This window comes from Schistocerca gregaria, chromosome 2 (genome assembly GCF_023897955.1).
Source record: "Schistocerca gregaria isolate iqSchGreg1 chromosome 2, iqSchGreg1.2, whole genome shotgun sequence".
NCBI lineage: Eukaryota > Metazoa > Arthropoda > Insecta > Orthoptera > Acrididae > Schistocerca > Schistocerca gregaria.
In genome coordinates, this window is record NC_064921.1 from 816,216,468 (window position 1) to 816,234,727 (window position 18,260).

Here is an 18,260-nt window from a genome sequence, read left to right on the forward strand (position 1 = left end):
CAGTTGGATAATTGAGCTCACACCCAAACCTCCAGATGTCAAACTCAGATGTCAATTGAGTATCAACCAAAACCCAGATTTAGTTTGTACTATGTGCTGTTGTCCAGCAGAATGGGTGTAAATGTTAATTAAAAGTAGCACCAGAATTACAGGGCACAGGAGAAGTATAACAGTAGCTAGTATGTAAAGCTTTCATGGCAAAGTTGGTAGAGCATTAGATCATTGTACCAAATGTCTTGGGCTCACATCCCAATGTTTTTTTACTGTATTATGAATGAAAGTGTTACATGGACTTAATACTTTTGCAAGTGTTTCTTTATTCTGCTGTTTAGATTGTTTATGTTTATTCTGTGAAACTACAAATGCACTAGCTATATCATCACAAGTGGTGTCTTGTCCTGTTGGACATGTGTGATGGAACACCACAAGTATCTATAGAAACTTACTCTGTAGGTTTGCTACTTTCAACTAATTAAGTTAAAGCAGACTGCCAAAAGAACCTTACTACAAACTCATATCTCCGAAAAATGTTTTTCCATGTAACAGTTTCGTGCACAAACAGTTAAAACAGATTGTTATCAGTGGGTTTTGCATGCGGAACCCTTGGCATGATCTTGTGCTCTGCCAACTCCCCACGCAATATCGAGAAAATTATCACTCAGATACGTCTTTCCAGTGCTCCATAGTTCTGATGTTACTTTTAATTACCATTTACATGTGTTTTGCTGGATGACAGCACATAGCATGAAGTAAATCAGTGTTTTGTTTGATACTCTGACATAGAATGTTTGGTACCGATCTGAGTGTCTGATATTTGGGGGTTTGGGTGTCAGACTCTAAATAACACAGTGAACAATAAGTATTGCAGTAAGTTTGGCCAGTTTTAAACTTTTTGCTGTATACAGGAGAAATTCTACATTGGGATGTGACTGTCAGACAAGAAACCATACAATCTCTTGAATTAAACTAATTTAACTGTTAAAACGGATTCAAAGCAGTTAAGTTAGAAACTATTTGCCTCCATTGTCAATGTGCATTTCTGGAAAAGTATGAATTTTTACAGAAGGTTGGTCATGATCTTTCCAAGAAACATAAATCACAATTAAATAGCAGTTCAAATTGTAGCTGCAAAACAGGGGTACAAAGTGAAACCGAGATAAGAACAGTACACCCTGCAGGAAACAACTACTTCAAATAAAAAGAAACCGGTTCGGGTTATGTTGGAGCTATGCTAAATCCAAAGATTAGATAGCAGATAATGCCTGATTATCACCTGATGATGTACTCTGATTACAAAAAAGTACTGTTACTGAGAAACTAACTACTTCATTCAGTGAAATTTTAAGTTCCATCTGAAACTGCATGGCCTTGGCAAATTTAACAGATTTTCTTATGCCAAAGAAACATTGAAATGGGTACATGAAAATGTAAAACCAAAAATTCAAACTGTTCTCCAAGTTGTATTTACCATGCAAGACAAAAATGACAAATTTGGGAAAAAACTGAAGATATGGACAAACTAACTTAATGAAAAATGAGTTGCATCATAAAAGATTTAGATGCTGACAATTCCAGCACATGAAATTGGTCTAGTAGAAAAAAACATACATCTGATTATTCTGTCTGTAAATCTCAAAAACTAAAGAGAAGATTTTCTTATCAGAACTTTATGACAGACATGGGAAAAATTTGAGTCCTGGAACCAAAGAATTAGTAAATTTTTTTTAACAATGATAAACAACCCAGAATTTTCATGCTGTGAATTATTTTTCAGTGTACAAAGAAATGAATAGAAAAGAAAATTTTAGATTTCACGTAATCTTCATGATCTCTAATCAGTTTTTAAGTTGGAATGTGCTGACTTAAAAAATTGTGTATTCAAAATTTTGTTCCGAGACCTAACAGTAGTGTTTTGGCTGGTGCCCGTGGTACACAGTGTGTATATGCACCGTACAAGAAAATTTTTATTTTAGTGGTTCATGGGTCTGGTATCTGAGAATTACAGAGACATTGCATCATATATTGTCTGTACAGGGGCAGGGAGGGAATGTATGCAGAGACATTGTGAAAGTCTCAAAAAACAACAGTTTTTACAATCAAAACTGGATGACAAAGAAGATTCTATTAAGTAGTCAGTGGGTTTTTCCAAATTGATATGATATACTGCTCAAGCTCAGGTGAAAAGTTGGTTGATAAGTTTATAGGGCAGCAGAAGTTAATACCACATTCATACAGCAGTCATAGCAATGAATTTCACAGAAACTGTGCTTTCATAAGACAAGATTCAAGCAATATTTATCCTGCCACAATTCACTTTAGGGATGCAAGCAATGAAACACCATTCTGTACCATTTCTGATGACCTTTAATACGTTTGTGTTTTGAGATCCGAAGAAGATATGTTCTGAAAGGGAGCTCCCCACACACAACATTAACTACTTCTGTTGTGACTCTGCTGGCTAATGTAATAATAAATATAATCTATGATCTGTATCTTCATGAAAAGACATCTCCAAGGCCAGCAGTCACTTTACAGCCAATCGTGGTAAAACAGGACATGATGGTATAGGGGTACTGTAAATTCTTAGCTAGGAAAGAAAGTCTCCAGTGACATCTTGACAGGCCAATAGTGACAAATTAACTACTTAAATTTTGCAAAGCCAATATTACAAATATTAACATTAAATGTACTGGTATCACTAAAGGAATGAGTTTAGTCAAATCAGACTTTGTAGAATCACAAACACATTTGAACTCTTCCAGGAACAAGAACTTTCCACAACTCCCAACCATTCTATGACTTGGGAGTAATAGAGGTGACAAGAATCTGTAGCAATGCAAAACCAGCTCTCACATTCAGCTCACTTCAGAAGCAAGAGTTTTGGTATTTTGGTGTGGTCACTGATGTAAATGAAGTGGTGAAACAGGTGTCTATAATAATTTTACATCCTCCATAAATCATTTTTCTGGCCAGAGAGAGAAGATTCGTGTGTTATATCCATCCTTCAAGTCATTACAATTGTGGATCCTCTGGACACAACGAGTGGGAGAACTTACTGATTCACTGAAAACTGCATTTCAAGTTTCAAAAACTTGAATGATACTTTAACAGTGACCTAGAATTTAGACTAATAGTAAATTTTGTGACAATATATGAAATATAATCTCAGATGTGTGTTTACCATGTCAGTTTAATAATTTTATCTATGAAATTATTAAACAATGATAAAGTTAAAACCCATTCATTTGGTAGTGCAGAGGTTTTAGAACAAGAATAAAAAACAATTGTTATTCCAGTATCCTTCCTGCCCATGTCAAGTTTCATAATGTTGTAGTTAACTTTTTTCTGAACACACTGCATATTGATGCACAAAGGAAACAAAGGTGTTGGTAAGTAACAAAGATTTAAGTTTCTTCATATATTTGAACATTGTATTTCCTCCATCCAACAACCAAAATCTGTAAAATTCCAAAACTTTATATGGCTGTGGAACCCAAACCATTTGGGACAGAGCAAAAATAGTTTGAATTCTTACTTAAATCAATAACTGGCACAAGTGTGCTAAGTTCTACAAAAATATGAGGCCACAGGTGTAATGGTGTGTTGACCTGACATTGAACAACCCTGTATCTAACAGAATAGTTCATGATGATAGGGATCCTCCATGGGATATAATCTGTAAAGAAGTTTCTGACTGCAGCACAGCAGGTGTAAAACAAGAAATAAGGCTTTAGAGAGGACCACTAACTGAAATGTGTTTGGTTGTCAAAAGGGTAAAAGTTATGTAGTGAATCCCAGTCCCTTGTATTTTTCATAAGCACATGCAATATTCATACATAATAAGCACCAGACTACTACTTGGAGATTTGGAGATTGTGTCAGTCCCAGGATAGTATCCACAGTGGACACAAATTTCATTTAAGTTCTACCTTGGTAGATCACAGAAGCTGACCCACCTGTGGCAATGGTCAGTAGACAGCCAGTTAGTGGGAAATGCTGAGAATTGTGGCAACCATGGAAGCTATCACAGCATGGGGAATGACCAATTGCCCAACTATGCAAGCAAATTACAATGACTTGGAAGCAGAGAGATGCCTTCATACAAGTGAAAGAGCACTTTTAAGGAAGGCTGGATGTAATGCAGCAATAAGTATTCAAGTGCCAAACCAGCAGAAAACAGCCCCTGAAAGGTGAAGTTGCTAGGTCTGAAGCCACTAGGAGAGCTGACAAGGGAAAAACCAGGATCCATGTTAGCCATCCCACCACCTGAGAGTGCACCGGAAATTCCTTCTTAACAAATGGCTGATTACTGAGGGCTGATTGCCGAGTGCCTATTGTGTAGTCTCAGCCATTGTGTCAGTTGCAGCCATCCAGTGCAAGGGGAGGCTGTAGAGGTCAACCCTCATTATGCCTAACTGTCTTCAATGATCTACAGAACCAAGACTCCAGCTGGAAGGACACTGCTGCTGCCGCTGCCATCACCGCAGCTGCCAACTTCACTGCCAACTACCAAGGCAATGCTAACGGGGTGCAGCAGTCTCTGGTGACTTGCAATTCTGCTGGAGGCTTGACTTGGGTCACTTGAATGCTTTCCATCATCCACCTTCAGGTGTGTGGACCACTGATCTTTCTCCTGCTCACCCGGTTCCTGTGGCAGATACTAATGCTGCTGGCTCCTGTCTCAAACGGTGGTTGGGAGGTGATCCCTGTGAGCCAATGAGTACTTCGGGTGGACCTAGAGATGTGACTTCTGAGTGCATATCTTTGAGGTCAACAAGAGCACTTTGGAAGTCTATATATAGAGCAGGAGACTGGCTGCATCCATGGATCAATGGTCTCCCTGTGGTGTAAGCACAGGACGATTGGTTCGTAGGACACTCAACTGCACAGTCATCAGTGCCTGTACAAAGTCATAACTTTTACAGTGTCCTATGATTTTACACATTCCAAACTAGCCACTGCCATGAATGATGATAACACAACCACCCAGTCCCTGGGAAGAGAAAATCCCAACCCAGCCAGGAATCTAACCCAGGACCCTCTGATCCACATGGAGCAATGCTACCCACTAGACCACAAGCTGCGGACTGTAAACTCCTGATGCTTTGCTATGCTGGCAGAACTGCAAGTTGAGCACATGCTGGAACCTTCTGCTGATGTGGCCACTGCTCTGCTAGCCCTGCTGTGGTACAGCACTTTGGAAGACAATCCTATATTACTGCCTAATAAATGTGTTATTGTCAATGATTTTTTCATGTAGCTTGGTCCTCACCGCCATATCCCTCCTGGCTCTCATCTGATGCCTGTAAGAGCCTGGAACCGGACTGTTACAATTGTATAATATGGGTTGCATTTATTTCAACCTTGTAAAAGATGTTTTGCATTCAAACTTAATGAGTGACTTCTAATAGAATTACCTCCTCCATGCCTATCAGCATTGATTCTGAAAACATTGGTCATACAGAACCCTAATTCCACTTCTCTTGACTTTGAAAAAGCATTTATGATGGGACCACACTAATATTTGTTATTGTAAGTACAAACAGTGTCTAAAGAATTTCTTGGTAGGTACTATCCAATATGGAGTTGTCTATAGGTGTAGATTAACTTCATGCGTGCATCAAAAATGTGAACTGTGACCCATGCTGTTCCTTATGTACTAAAGTGACTTGGCAGACAATAGCAGTCTCTCCCTCTCTGAAGATGACAGACACATGTAATGAAGTAATGTCTGGAAAATGCCACACAAACAGTGTCAGATTTCAAAATTTTGAAACAGTGTAAAGACTTGGATCTTGCTTTAATTGTGCATTTCATTGAACACTGATATTGCAGTCAATGGATATTAATTCAAAGAGTCACAATTGGAACTAGCCACCCATACAAATAAGTGAGTAACAATTTGTATGGATATGAAATGAAATTATCACTTAGACTCAACCATAGCCAAATGGCAGCAGACTTCAGTTCATTTGTAAGATACTGAAAAAATGCAATCAACACACAAAGGAGATAGCTTACTCATGTGAGGCATTCTGGATCATTGCTCAAGTATGTGGAACCTATGCCAAATCAGAGTAACAGGGAATATCTAACATACTTAGAAAAGGGCACAGCAAGTATTTGCAGGTTTCACTCATGAGGAAGCACTGTGGAAACACTGAAAAAACTGTCATGCTTGAAGACAGAGCCATATTATTTATCCCTGAAACCTACTTATGAATTTTCAAGTACCAGTATGAAGTGAAGAAATGTACTTCATGCTCCTACATATTGCTGCCACAAAGACAAGACTGCACTAATTACTTACACACACACACACACACACACACACACACACACACACACACACACACACACACAGGAATGACTCCTCCCATATTCATGCAGTTCTCTTACAATGGGCCAACAGAACATGAATAAATAATGAGAAGAAACCCCAGTATATTGACCAATGTTGAGTAAACCTGCCATGCAATTGAGTGTTTTGAGACCACATATATAGAGTAATGTAATGCTAACAACAAAGTTCGAATAATAACTGAAAATTCTTTCAAAGTAAATAAATGGGATTTTTTTAGTGCAGAGAATACTGAACAAAGCTTCTTATAAGTTCTTTTTTTGATTCCATTTTAAATTATTAACCTGCTGAGCTACAAAAAAATTTATATTGTTTCATTTATTGTAGGAGCTTTTTATTACAGCACCCTGTCACTGGCATTCTAAAACACTAAGACCTATAACATAAAAGAAAAAAAGCAATCAGCATATAAGGAATAAGAGACTACAGAATGAGAAATTCAGGATGAAAACTGGAAGGTAATTCTAAAGCCCACATAATTAATAGTAAGGATATGAGCATGCAACAAGTTGTCATAGGTGTTCTGCAGGTGGAGAATAATAGTAATGAGGTAACGGCAGTCTCTGAAGGTCTGTGATAGCAGACAAAGTTAGATGGTTGGCTGGCCCTCCCAGAATCTACACAAACTTGCAGTCAGTCCCTAGAGTACAAACCTGTTATGGTTTCACCATTCATTGCACAAAATTTGCAAAACATGTTGACAACTGCTGAGGGTTCTTACCAGTTTCAAACTGGAGTAACTGCATTTACCCAACAGGGGAACTAGAGGAGGGAAGTGTGGCCTTCCTCTTACAATAAATGCTTAAGAATATCATCTTCGTATTCTGAGCATTTGTGTCACAGCACTGCACCAAGTTCCTGAGGAGGTCCCAATCATTTTATTGGTCATTTTATGCTTTCACGAGTTCACAATCTAAGGATAAATGAAAACAGTCCACTATTCCTGTAGAGATGATGGTAACACTGATTGGTTGGTTGGATTAGGAAAAGGGGAAAAGGGACCAGACTATGAGGTCATCTGTCCTTTGGTAAGAATAAAAAATGCCAAAAGTGTGAGAATAAAATGAGACTGACAACTCAAAATGGAATAAAAGGAAAAAATCACAAGAAAAATGAAGAGCAACAAAAATGTAAATAGACAAAAGGAGACAAGAAAACCACAGAAACAAGAAATGAGATGAAGAGATTAAAACAAAGCAGATTACCATGGCTGGCTGACCATGAGAATAAAAAAGGAGAAGCCAGCCACATTGCAACACATTAAAGCCTCCACACTAGAAGCACTTGGGTGTAGGACACAGAGGGACAAAGGACATGCCCTAAAACTTAAATGATAAAACCCACCCTCATGAATAAAAAAACTAAATCACCTGATGATATGTTGTCAGATAAAATTAGGGGCAACGAGTCTGGTAACCCAAGATTTCATTGCTGGGCAGTCAAAATGGGGCAGTGCACCAGAACATGGGCCACTGCACCAACACTCTGGCAGGTTTTCACAGCACAGGAAGAAACCATGGGTTGCCCAAGTGTGGCCAATGCAGAGCTGGAAGAGGACAACGATTCCCTGCAAGAAGCCCGCATGGAAGAATTCCGCACATTCTTAGTGTCTTTAATGACATGTAGTTTGTTGTGTGTTCTGTTATGCCATTCTGTCTCCCAAAGCTGAAAAACCCTATGGCACACGTCAGAATGCAGGTCAGGTTCAGAGATGCCTATCTCCAGAAGCAGTTTCCATGTAGCCTGTCAGCAAATCTGTTGCCTGGGATGCCAACGTGTCCTGGAGTCCACACTAACACCACTGAACGACGGGACAGGTCCAAGGCATAGCTGGACTCATGGCTGGATGCTACCAAAGGATGGCAAGGGTAGCACTGGTAAATAGATTTTAGGCTGCTCAAGGAGGCTGTACACAGAAGAAACGATTCCCTGGGGCATGAAAGGATATACTGAAGTGTACGAGAGATGGCTACCAGCTTTGCAGTTAATACACTGCAGCCATCAGGCAAAAAATGCTGTTCAAAATGGCCTTTGTGGATGTCGACGAAGCCAACATGACCATCAGCCATCAAGCTGCCTGTGCAAACCACTTCAGAACCCCAAAACACATCAAGAATTGAGAGGAAGTGGAGTTGGCTCTAATTGTTTGAAATAAATTTTGCAGAAAACATGTAGTACAATTTTAGGCGATTTCACCTACCACTAACTTTCAACATGCATTTTTGCCAACATATCGAGGACCGATTTAAGTCACTACTAAATAGAATTGTAAGAGTGGAGTACCTGTGAGAAGAGGGTTTCTTGACCACTCAGCAGATATATCACCGAAGTCAGAGAGGGGGGAGGCAGGAAAATCAGTAAAAGGAACCAGTTTATTATTCCAGTTGTAAAGTGTAGCTTTTGCCCATACTAACTCACAGGAACTTAACATCAATTTCAGTACAAATAAACTACTTAAAACAGCAACAAACATCACCAACTGAATATAATCTGTTCAGCACCACAAGGAAGTCTAAAAATTTCAGCTGAACTTATCTCCAGCTTTAGTCAGTTTTCAGTACTTTTAACTATAAACTTAAGTGCTTTCTATTTTTACTTCAAGCTCCGATTATTTCCCAACACTTCTGGGCAGTTTTGAACTTCGATGCTAGTTGTTGCTCAGTCTATCCTCCCATGGGTTTTTCCCTGTACCTTTTGAGACTGGAGCACTTTCTATACTTTTCCAAGACATCCCAATCCAAAAACCCACAGTCCCCAATACCTGTGTGTAATGAACCACTGACAAGTGAAACCCTAAACCCTATGACTCAAGTCAAGGAATCTGCAGCTTACAGGATCACAGAATCAGCCTCTGATTCAGACCTTTCACTCAGCTCTGTACTGAAGGTCCACAATTGGTCCTGCTTATGATGCAGGAAATTTTGGGCACTGGCTTCATCTCGCAAGCAAGACAAGCAGTCTTTACCATTTCAGATAACCACTCAAAACCAGAGAATCTCTTCTGATCCAATGTGGCACATCATTAGTACTGACATGAGCCACAATCTGCAAATACCTTCACCCAGTGCTCTTCATAGCATTTGAAGTCAACACTTCCACATCTGAGATGACTTTCACCTCCTCTCCCCTCACCCCCTTTGGTGGGCACACTGGTTTTCTTGCCCCCATTGGCAGCCATATCCCTAACACTATTTCTCAACTACCAGTAATACAACCCTCTGAATGCATCGATCTTACTGGTCAAGAAGCTTCCTCCCTCTAACAGGACAGGACTTCATCTGGCTTAGGATTTTTATCAACCATAGATTGCACCTGGAACCTGTTTGTGTAACAAACAGTGGGAGGCCTTTAGTTCACACTGCCCCTCTCCCTTAAAGTTTTTCTTGATTTCTACACCTTAAACACCCATTCACTTCTTATCACAGGTGAGGGGCTGACCTCAGTGTAGGCAGTAACCAGGGCAACTGCAGTAGGAACTGGTCTGAGATATCACATGGGACATACCTCTAGTCTCCAAGTGCAACCCCTCCCCCACCCTCAGTGATGTTCGTTACCATTAGCCTTAAACTGCATGACCAAAGCCAGCACAGCTTGAAGTAAATCACACAAGAATTTGAATTGCAAACACACAGTGAACTCCAAGTAAGTCACTTCCAGTTAGCAGATAATTCACAAACTGAATATTGTGCTCTGCCATACCACAGTAGGGATGATGGAAGCTGCCACCAAACTTATCCTGATGTCTGAGATACTGGATGATGACTTGGGCCCATACATGTCATGTACTTACTGGTTTAAACACAGGTTAAAATGTTTTCTTACATCTTTATTGTCATTAATTACATAGTGTGCCCAGCATTGGATTCCTCTGAAGTTGATAAATACTTCAGCGTATGTCATTACGTTGTTGGTATGTTAATTTAAGAGCCATAATAATTTAGTGGTTCCATCATTGTGTAAGTTCCTGGCGATAGGGAATGTATATTTTGAATATTTTATTTTTGTAAAAATGCTATTAACTTCTAAAATACAAGAATTGCATTAGTTTAACAGAATAGATAACATTACATCTATATAGGTCTTCTAACAGGCACACTGTTCTTTGTTTGAAACAATTGGTATAATGATTGAGAAATTGCTGCAATTTATTGTTCTGTATTTTCACCTCATTTAGCATGAAAAAATGAATGACATTACATTTTTTAACAGTGTTAAGAGCACAACTTTTCATTTGCCCTTATCTTTCTTATGTTACTACAAGTTTCTTTTTTAAGCAGTCAAGTTTGGCTACAACTCTTTTAGATCTCAGCTCCTGCAGCTCCACAAAATTCTTGTATAATCACAGTTTTGTTTTATATCTGTAGCTCAAATTTTGCTGATCCCAGTTTATCTCTTTAGGAACAACTGTGCAAACTTTCATTCCAGTCTACAATGGTTACATACAGATTCTTAAAAATAATTCACTTTATGTTCAGAGACTCTTCATTCTTCATTAAGAGAGAAAAATTAGTTTGAAAACTGCGAGCGCGCACACACACACACACACACACACACACACACACACACACACACACACACACACAGGTTCAAAATGTTGCCAGCAGGAGGTATGTAGTTTGGCCAAATTTTATTATAGAACACCGATTAAAGATGATGAAATTGCAGAAATGTAGGAAACTGAGGAGATTGGATTTGGAAAATTTAAGGAACCACTGGATATAGTTTCAAAGGGAGCATCTGGCAATAAATATAACAGAAAAGGGATACAATAGAAGACAAATGGATAGTTTCAGAGGCAGTGGAGAATCAAATAGGCAGAAACATAAGGACCAGTTGAAATTCTATGATAACACATCAGGTTTAAATTGATAAGAGGAGGAAACATAAAAATTAAGCAGGCAAAAGGCTGCAAAAAGTTGGAGGAGCAAAATGGCATAGCAGAAATTGCTAGAGGATAAATGTAAAGCAGTTAAGCACAAATTATTATAGCAAAGATAGATGCAATATTCAGTGGCAAAGAAAGAATGTTCAATAGCAAAGATAGACACAAAGTTCAGGAAAATTTTGGAGAAAAGAAACAGGTGTATGAACATCATGAGCTCTAATAGCAATCCAGCAATACCAAAGGAAATAAACATATAGAAGGGCTGTGTAAAGGAAATAAATCTGAATACAAGATGAGAAATAACAGTAAAATTACGATGAGCTGGATTGTGTTAGATGGGATGAAACTGACATACTACTGAAAGACGTAAGTCAAAACTTCAGAATTAATCAGATCCTTGGAAGAACCAGCATTGACTAAACTGTCCCACTGTGTATGCAAGAGATGTGAGGTAGAAACCTCAGACACAGAAGAATGGAGCAGTTTCAATCCTATAGAAGACTGAAAGGGGTGGATTACCAAACCTATTTAATAATTCATGATTGCAAAATACCAACTGGTTATTTAGAGAACAGAAAAACTGGTGCAAAGCTCCTCAAGTAAGATAAGTTTGGGTCCAGGGAAGTGTAAGAATACACAAGACAATACTGACCTGACAATATCTTAAAAGAGAGGAAAACTTGTGTTTATTCCATTTGAAGATTTAGAGATATGCTTTTGACAATGATGACTGGAACACACTTCAAAACCCTGAAGCTAGATGAAAATACATTGAGCAAAAGGCTACTTACAACTTTTACAGAAATTAACCTCTGCCTCTAAGAATATTAAAAGGAAGTAGCACTTTGTAGTGAGAAGATTTTAGTCTATCCCCATTTTAATTCATCTGTACACTGATCAAGCAGGAAAGGAACCCAAGGAGTAATTTGCATAGTGAACTACAATTCAGGGAGAACTAAAATTTTTTAGGTTAGTTGACAGCATTTTAATTCTGCCAGGAGAGTAGTTTAACATAGTTGCTTGAAGAGAGGTTATGAGATGATCAACAAAGGTGACAAGATGTAGGCTTATTCATAAGGAGAAGCTGACAATTTGAGTAGGAAATGAGACTAGGAATTTTTGCTGTTTGGTCAGTAAATAACTGACAACAGAAGTGTATAAAATTCAGTCTTATTAGCAATATGTGTGTTCCTGAAAGAAATTTATGTGCTTAGCTGTTTTATGTTTGGAAACAATCTTAAGCTGTAGCAAGATGAAAACAGTTCTGTCAAAACATCCATCACTTCCAACTATAGTGGAACTACTTTGCCCCTGCAGAAATAACTTTGCTCTAACTTTGTAACAAGGATTCAATCTTGCCTAACACTTATCCTAATAAACATTTCAGAATTTCAATTCTGTCCAACAGTTTAAAGCACCTATTAGCTCATTTCAGTTATTCTGCCAGTAGCTATCTTTGATATTTTCTGCTAACCAAATCTGTACTACTGTTTGAGAATTTTGTCAACATTAAATATTGTGCTAGCATGAAACTACTTGAATAGAAGGCAAATGGCATTCACCTCTGTGTAGAAATTATTGTCCAAGACATACCCACAAAATTATAATCAACCTGTCATTTATCACTGTATGATTGAAAGCAAGTGTGAAGGGTATTTTGTGGGAAAACTGAGGGAAATTTACAATGCTGACAAAGCAGACTGACATCACTCCAGTTTTTTGTCAACACTGTTAGACCTGATTCAGACTCGGATCAATCTTACTACAATGAAATGAGTACTGCTAAAAAGTTAATGTTATAGTATGGCATGAGTGTAAAAGCTAGGACCTCATATGCAGATTATAGTACTGAAACCCTGAAATCTATAAGAAATTTAACATTTGCTTGAAATGCAAAACACTTGCAAACCAGTTCCAGGTACTAGCAAAATAACCTGAGAAGAGAACAGTGTGGACAGCACTTTATTATTCTTGTGATTAAGACTTATTAGAAGCATAAATTCTTGATGAAAGTTCAGATAAGAACTGTGTTCTATAGAAGAAATCAAATTGATGTATCTACAGACTGGAGCAATGACTGAAAATTTGTCCTAAGGGCTGGGATTCAAGCCCAGGTCTCATGCTCACTTGGCAGATGCACTAATCACAGCACCCGAGCACAGTGGCTTTGCACAATGGCATGGATTACTGTAGCACACCTCTCTTCAATCCAAATTCCCATTCAGATGAAACCCACTTGGTATTCCTTTTAAACTCAAACTTTAGACTTCAGAATGTCCCTTGAACCATATCATTCCATTTCATTAAAATACCTATGCCTAAGGTTTCAGCCAGCATTCTCCATTTGGTTCAGTGTTGAGGTGCTAATGCAATACAGTTTGATAGCCTCTGAAATGCTATTTGAGTTTAGGGGGAATACCAAGTGGGCAGAGATATGAGTGGAAAATTTATATTGTGGAGGGAATTGAGACAGGGAAAGCATGGTTCACCTGTGAAGGAGACCACATACAGGTGTACAACGTTGGTGTGCCCTATTCTTGAGAAATGCTAACGTGTTTGGAATCTGTATCAGGTCAGATTGAAAGAATACAAAGCAATTCAGAGATGGGGTTCTAGATAGTTTCAAACATGTGTTATGGAGATGCTTCGGGAACAAATAGGAATCTCTGGATGGAAGATGTTTTCGAGAAATGCTATTGAACATTTAGAGCATGGACATTTGAAGCTGACTGCCGAACTCTTCTGCCACCAACATACACTGCAATTAAGCATCATGAAGATGGAAGAACTTAGGGCTCATACAGACGCACATAGAAAGTCTTTCCTATCACTGTGAGTGGAATAGGAAAGGAAATGACTAATACTGGTACAGGCTACACTCTGACATGCACCCAATGGTGGCTTGTGGAGTATCTATGTAGATGTAGAAAATTAATTAGCCCACCTCAATAATTTGGACGTTATCACAATTGCGTAAAAAAGGTTAGACATGTACCATGCAAATTCATGTCAAATGTTTCATCATACCGTAGCTTTATGATGATTAGTATCAAATTTTTGGTCAAATCTAATAATTTAGAAGACATATAAACAATTCATTAAGCACAGCACGAACTGCGTTCACTAGTCCGTTCCTTCTGGCACTATTTTGATACATCAATGCTAAGCAATAAAAGATGACTTTTGTACATTTGCCTTCATTTTCACTGAGCGTGAAACGTCGGCCTTCCCAATCAAAATTTGAAGCGCGACGTCTTACAGTTTCGATGCCGCCTAAAAATATTTCACTATAATCAGATGTCGCAGTCTCTTCAATTTATTAGCTATTGCACCCTTCTAGTTATAAGTCTTTACCATTAATCGCAGCGCAACAACCGACAGTTAAATTGTGGTTGGCAACATTTTGTCTATTTACGTAATCAGAATAAGACGAGGTGCCATCCTGAGGGGATTTGGAACGTAGCCTAATGACTACATTAGTCTGAACGAAACCAAGCAATGCTAAATATAGGAGTCAGCTGTATTGTAACCCGACAACTACTTCAGAGTCGTTAACGTACTTCACATTCCATTATTAAAAAAACTACAAGACGCTGTGTTACATAGACGAATTTCAGACAGTTTTATGCATCTTGGATCAATACCTCGCACTATCTTGCAACACCCATCGAATAGGGTATGGATGGATAAACTGAAAAATGAGGAGGGTGGGGCAGGAGGGGACTAACAATGAGTCAGTCGTCGCAATACTTCGACTGCACTGGGTTTCGACAAAATTAAGGATCTGTGAAGTATTTAAATTTTGGGATGTAATTTTACGTACAATACAAAAGCACAGAAACCTTAGAGTTATAGCTGAGAAAGCTTAGCAAACCAAGATAGAACAATAAACTGCTGTTAAAAACTGTACTGTAAAATGTCACGCGAAACTAAGGACAGCATTTTCTCGGCAGTAAATCTAGTGCGAATCCGGTCGTCCAAAGCAAAAGTTCGCGAATAACAGCCCGCGCGTTATTGGAGACTAGTATGTCCTACATCTAATGCACATTCTATGGACCAACAAGAGCTCATGGACAAAAATAAACATTCACAGTCTTTCTTTTTGAATGACACGTAGTCGGCGGATGGGTTACGTGAATCGGATGCAGACAGCTTTTCCGCTTAACCTCTTATCCGACACGAGGAGCATGGGTATCCTAATAAATGGACCAAAGGCACAGGTAACAGTTAATTCTTATACCTGATTTTTATTTAACTCGTCAAGTTCCATAGGGCCAAATAAATGAGCGAATCTTGGTCTTGGAACGTGTCAGTAAACGGAGTTTAGAGAAAAGTTAATATGTACACAAATCTTAGACGAGCTGCTGCGTATATTGCAGCATAATATAACCGGAATTTGCGTAATTTTTTTTCAAGGATCTCCCCGACAGAATAATGAGCTAGGATGAAATTCAGTTGGGACTCTTATTGAAGTACGTTGAATACTGCTAAATTTTCTTAGTTCTTGCAGCTTGTTGAAAATGGATGTGAAGCAGACTACTGCACAAGTTTCCACGAAATACACGGAGGCGAGATTCAAACGACGATTGAATTTCTAACCGAGTGAAAGCTGCTGATTTTTGGAAATAAGCTCATGTTAAGAAAGTGATTATATATATATATAGTGTCCAACGTCAGAATTCCTGGATCAGACAGGGGTAGACAAGATGTCCGCGAACTTGCAACGCACGTTATTCTAACTTGTTTCTTTTTTCTGAAACAAAAGTACCCTTTGTGAACGGGAAGATCTATCCCAGAACATAATACAGCATGTAACAAGAGAATGAAAATAAGTGTTATATTTATGGACGCCGCAAGAAACGTTTTAGAATGTAAGCTTCATACGTCATTTTAGCACTGTGTATTCTTCAGTCACATACAAGTGTTCCACCCGCGTTGCTTCCCAAAGAATCCCTCTCGTTACGAATCTTAGTTGTACGACTGCTATGATTAGACTCACGCGGTGCTGCCTCACCATTTCGCTCCGATACGGTTTAAATTACTTCTGGTAATAACTACCGGTCACTGCTGCTACGATGAAATAAAAGTGCAGCACTTCGTTTTAGAATGGCTAGCAGCTGCCGCGCTAAACGTTGCCCTTTCCCAGACCCCGAATGTGCAACACTTCTCACTTCGTAAGCAGCATCGCTTGTGGTAATTAAAGACTGCTTTGTTCGCTAGAAAAAAAAGTTGTCATATATTTAAACGCGATTTGCTCGAGCCTAATGAAGCGGACACTCGCAACTAAAGGTAGCTACCACTTCCAAGAATACTTCGGTATTTTTTCCATCTAATTTACGTTAGAGTACACGATTGGGCACTTCACATAAATGCGTGTATTATCATATTTACTAGCTCTAAGTTTATAAGTGTTCACTAGAGTCATCACACTGCTCTACTTACGCCGATAACGTAAACAGTGCGCCAGGACCTAGAATACTGGCAAACAGCCGAACCTTACTGAATATTTCCTGCTACCCTTCTAGCAAATAAGGCGGACAGGTGGCGCTAGCGCTACGAAGTAACAAGTGAGCTACTACAATTTTAACAGCGACTGAAAAAGAGTAAATCTTTTGGATATTGGTTTCCGCATATACCTTTTCGATGGAGATGGTAATTCATAAGCTAAAGAAATATTGCAAATGAATGCTTCTCCGGACGCTATAGTGAACTGAATTCCGATACGCTCCCACCCCTCGCAATCGGTGTTCCACAGATGCGTGTGTTTACAAAGACAGAAAACACTAAGGTGTTTATATGGCTATATATACTCCTCCCCAAAATATGCTATTTCTCATCAACAGGCACTACACGTAGATTATTTAGCGTTGTCTACCAAACAGTTAACTGAGAAATAAAATCAGAAACGCGGAATAGCTCAGAGACCAAAGCATCTGGCCATAGAATGAACACGTTTTGGTTTCGGATTTAGCATATCTACGACAGAGAAGACACGATAAAACACTTGCTATGTAGTGATGACGACTAGAAAATAAATTGTTTTACGTGACAAACAAAAAGCTTCAGAAAACTTATATCCCGATTTTCTGGTCAGAAAAACTGTCACGATAATCCTGATCACGACATGAAAGGGAAAGGTGCTGTGACGTATCTCGTACATTGCACTCATAACGCGAACCAAGCGATTCGCTTTCCAGTGATACTTTGCTTTAACATATGTCACTTTGATTCATCTACTATTTCTAAGAGCGCTGTCGCAGTGGTAAGTCATTTGCAGATCAAGGCTGTGCTGTATCTCCAATGTCGACGGAACTTTACACGCAACTGTACTTCCCTTTGTCCCTTTCCCCACTGTAAACAGGTTGTCTCACCTAAACTGACGTAATAGTTAGTGTCGGAAGTTCCATGCGGCTTTTCGCGGATGATGCTGTGGTATACAGAGAAGCTGCAGCAATAGAAAATTGCAGCGAAGTGCAGGAAGATCTGCATCGGATAGGCACTTGGTGCAGGGAGTGGCAACTGACCCTTAGCATAGACAAATGTAATCTATTGCGAATACATAGAAAGAAGGATCCTTTATTGTATGATTATATGATAGCGGAACAAACGCTGGTAGTAGTTACTTCTTTAAAATATCTGGGAGTATGCGTACGGAACGATTTGAAGTGGAATGATCATATAAAATTAATTGTTGGTAAGGCGGGTGCCAGGTTGAGATTCATTGGGAGAGACCTCAGAAAATGTAGTCCATCAACAAAGGAGGTGGCTTACAAAACACTCGTTCGACCTATACTTGAGTATTGCTCATCAGTGTGGGATCCGTACCAGGCTGGGTTGACAGAGGAGATAGAGAAGATCCAAAGAAGAGCGGCGTGTTTCGTGACAGGGTTATTTGGTAAGTGTGATAGCGTTACGGAGATGTTTAGCAAACTCAAGTGGCAGACTCTGCAAGAGAGGCGCTCTGCATCGCGGTGTAGCTTGCTGTCTAGGTTTCGAGAGGGTGCGTTTCTGGAT

General features: G+C 39.1%; 1 protein-coding gene across 1 annotated transcript in view; it reads right to left on the reverse strand.

The window, feature by feature from the left end:
* The window catches only part of LOC126335143 (ATP-binding cassette subfamily C member 4-like), a 109,399-nt gene extending 92,584 nt beyond the window's left edge, over window positions 1-16,815 (reverse strand). The window contains exon 1 of the mRNA XM_049998104.1: window positions 16,689-16,815. The gene's annotated coding sequence lies outside the window, so the exon portion shown is untranslated. The remainder of the gene's footprint in view (window positions 1-16,688) is intronic.
* Between the last annotated feature and the right edge of the window lie 1,445 nt (window positions 16,816-18,260).